The sequence below is a fragment of the Oncorhynchus tshawytscha genome, unplaced genomic scaffold (assembly GCF_018296145.1).
Source record: "Oncorhynchus tshawytscha isolate Ot180627B unplaced genomic scaffold, Otsh_v2.0 Un_contig_14949_pilon_pilon, whole genome shotgun sequence".
Classification (NCBI taxonomy): Eukaryota; Metazoa; Chordata; class Actinopteri; order Salmoniformes; family Salmonidae; genus Oncorhynchus; species Oncorhynchus tshawytscha.
Window position 1 is genome coordinate 110,001 of NW_024609444.1, and position 2,500 is coordinate 112,500.

At 33.6% G+C, this 2,500-nt stretch overlaps 1 protein-coding gene across 1 annotated transcript in view; it reads left to right on the plus strand.

The window, feature by feature from the left end:
• The window catches only part of LOC121844799 (adhesion G protein-coupled receptor L3-like), a gene marked incomplete at its 5' end in the record, with an annotated part of 148,366 nt that overhangs the window by 104,095 nt on the left and 41,771 nt on the right, over positions 1–2,500 (plus strand).

The window sequence follows — 2,500 nt, forward strand, 5'->3', positions numbered from 1 at the left end:
ACTCTACTCTATTCTACTCTATTCTACTTTACTCTACTCTACTCTATTCTAATCTGCTCTATTCTACTCTATTCCAATCTACTCTATTCTGTCTTTTATTCTACTCTAGTGTATTCTACTACTATATTATTCCATTATACTATATTCTATTCTACTTTGCTCTATTCTACTCTACTATATTCTACTATATTCCACTCTACTCTATTCTACTCTACTATATTTTACTATATTCTTCTCTATGCTGCACTATTCTACTCTACTCTATTCTACTCTATTCTACTCTATTCTACTCTATACTACTCTATTCTACTCTATTCTATTCTACTCTATGCTACTCTATTCTACTCTACTATATTCTACTCTATTGTACTCTATTCCACACAACTATATTCTACTCTACTATTTTATACTCTATTCTACTCTACTCGATTGTGCTCTACTCCACTCTTCTCTATTCTACACTAGTCTACTCTATTCTACTCTACTGTATTCTACTCTATTCTACCCTATTCTACTCTACTACATTCTACTCTACTTTCTTCTACTCTATTCTACTCTATTTTACTCTACACTATTCTACTCTAGTCTATTCTACTCTATTTTACTCTACACTATTCTATTCTACTCTATTCTACTCTATTCTACTCTACTCTATTCTATTCTACTCTACTCTACACTATTCTTCTCAATTCTACTCTACTCTACTCTATTCCTACACTACTCTATTCTACTCTACACTACTCTATTCTACTCTATTCTACTCTACTCTACACTATTCTTCTCAATTCTACTCTACTCTACTCTATTCTACGCTATTCTACTCTACTCTATTCTACTCTACACTACTCTATTCTACTCTATTCTATTCTACTCTACTCTACACTATTATTCTCTATTCTACTCTACTCTACTCTATTCTACTCTACTCTATTCTACTCTACACTACTCTATTCTATTCTATTCTACTCTACTCTACACTATTATTCTCTATTCTACTCTACTCTACTCTATTCTACTCTACTCTATTATGTTCTATTCTAGTCTACACTACTCTACTCTATTCTACTCTACTCTATTCTACTCTACTCTATTATGTTCTATTCTAGTCTACTCTATTCTAAACTATTCTACTCTATTATACTCTATTCTATTATACTCTACTCTATTCTACTCTATTCTACTATTTTGTACTCTACTGAGATACATATATTGACTCTTACAATTGAAACATTAAACTCATCCTCATATTTCTCCCTGTATATTTATTCTCGGGTGAATTTCATATCATGTAATACAATAGTTATTCGGTGAAAGACACTGATCACAGTCCTACTTCAGAGAAACGTTTGAAATCATTTCTGACATTATTGTCTGACATTTAAGAACGCATCATTTACACCCCACACGTAACCATTACCCATGGGTCTCAGCAGTTTACTGTGTGTTTTCAAGCCATTCAATTCAACTCTATTCCACCCTATCCTATCCCACACCTCTCAGAGGACATGCAAATGACTGGCAATTGATATATCACAGTTTTCAAATCAACCACCTGCCTTGTTCCTATTCCTCCTTGTTCCTCACTGTTAAAATTCAACTTTTAATATCTCCCTGAAGACCTAATTATTTGTCCTTGTCCTATTATGAAGATCTAAATACTTGTCCTAGTATCACCATGAAGATCTAATTACTTGTCCTAATATCTCCCTGAAGACCTAATTACTTGTCCTAATATCTCCCTGAATGTCTAATTACTTGTCCTAATATCTCCCTGAAGGTCTGTCTACTTGTCCTAATATCTCCCTGAAGACCTAATTACTTGTCCTTGCCCTATTATGAAGATCTAATTACTTGGCCTAATATCTCCCTGAAGGTCTGGCTACTTGTCCTAATATCTCACAGAGTGTCTAAATACTTGTCCCAATATCTCCCTGAATGTCTAATTACTTGTCCTAATATCACCATGAAGATCTAATTACTTGTCCTAATATCTCCCTGAATGTCTAAATACTTGTCCTAATATCTCCCTGAATGTCTAATTACTTGTCCTAATATCACCATGAAGATCTAATTACTTGTCCTAATATCTCCCTGAATGTCTAAATACTTGTCCTAATATCTCCCAGAATGCCAAATTACTTGTCCTTGTATCACCATGAAGATCTAATTACTTGTCCTAATATCTCCCTGAATGTCTAATTACTTGTCCTAATATCACCATGAAGATCTAATTACTTGTCCTAATATCTCCCTGAATGTCTAAATACTTGTCCTAATATCTCCCAGAATGCCAAATTACTTGTCCTTGTATCACCATGAAGATCTAATTACTTGTCCTAATATCTCCCTGAATGTCTAATTACTTGTCCTAATATCACCATGAAGATCTAATTACTTGTCCTAATATCTCCCAGAATGTCTAACTACTTGTCCTAATATCTCCCTGAATGTCTAATTACTTGTCCTAATATCACCATGAAGATCTAATTACTTGTCCTAA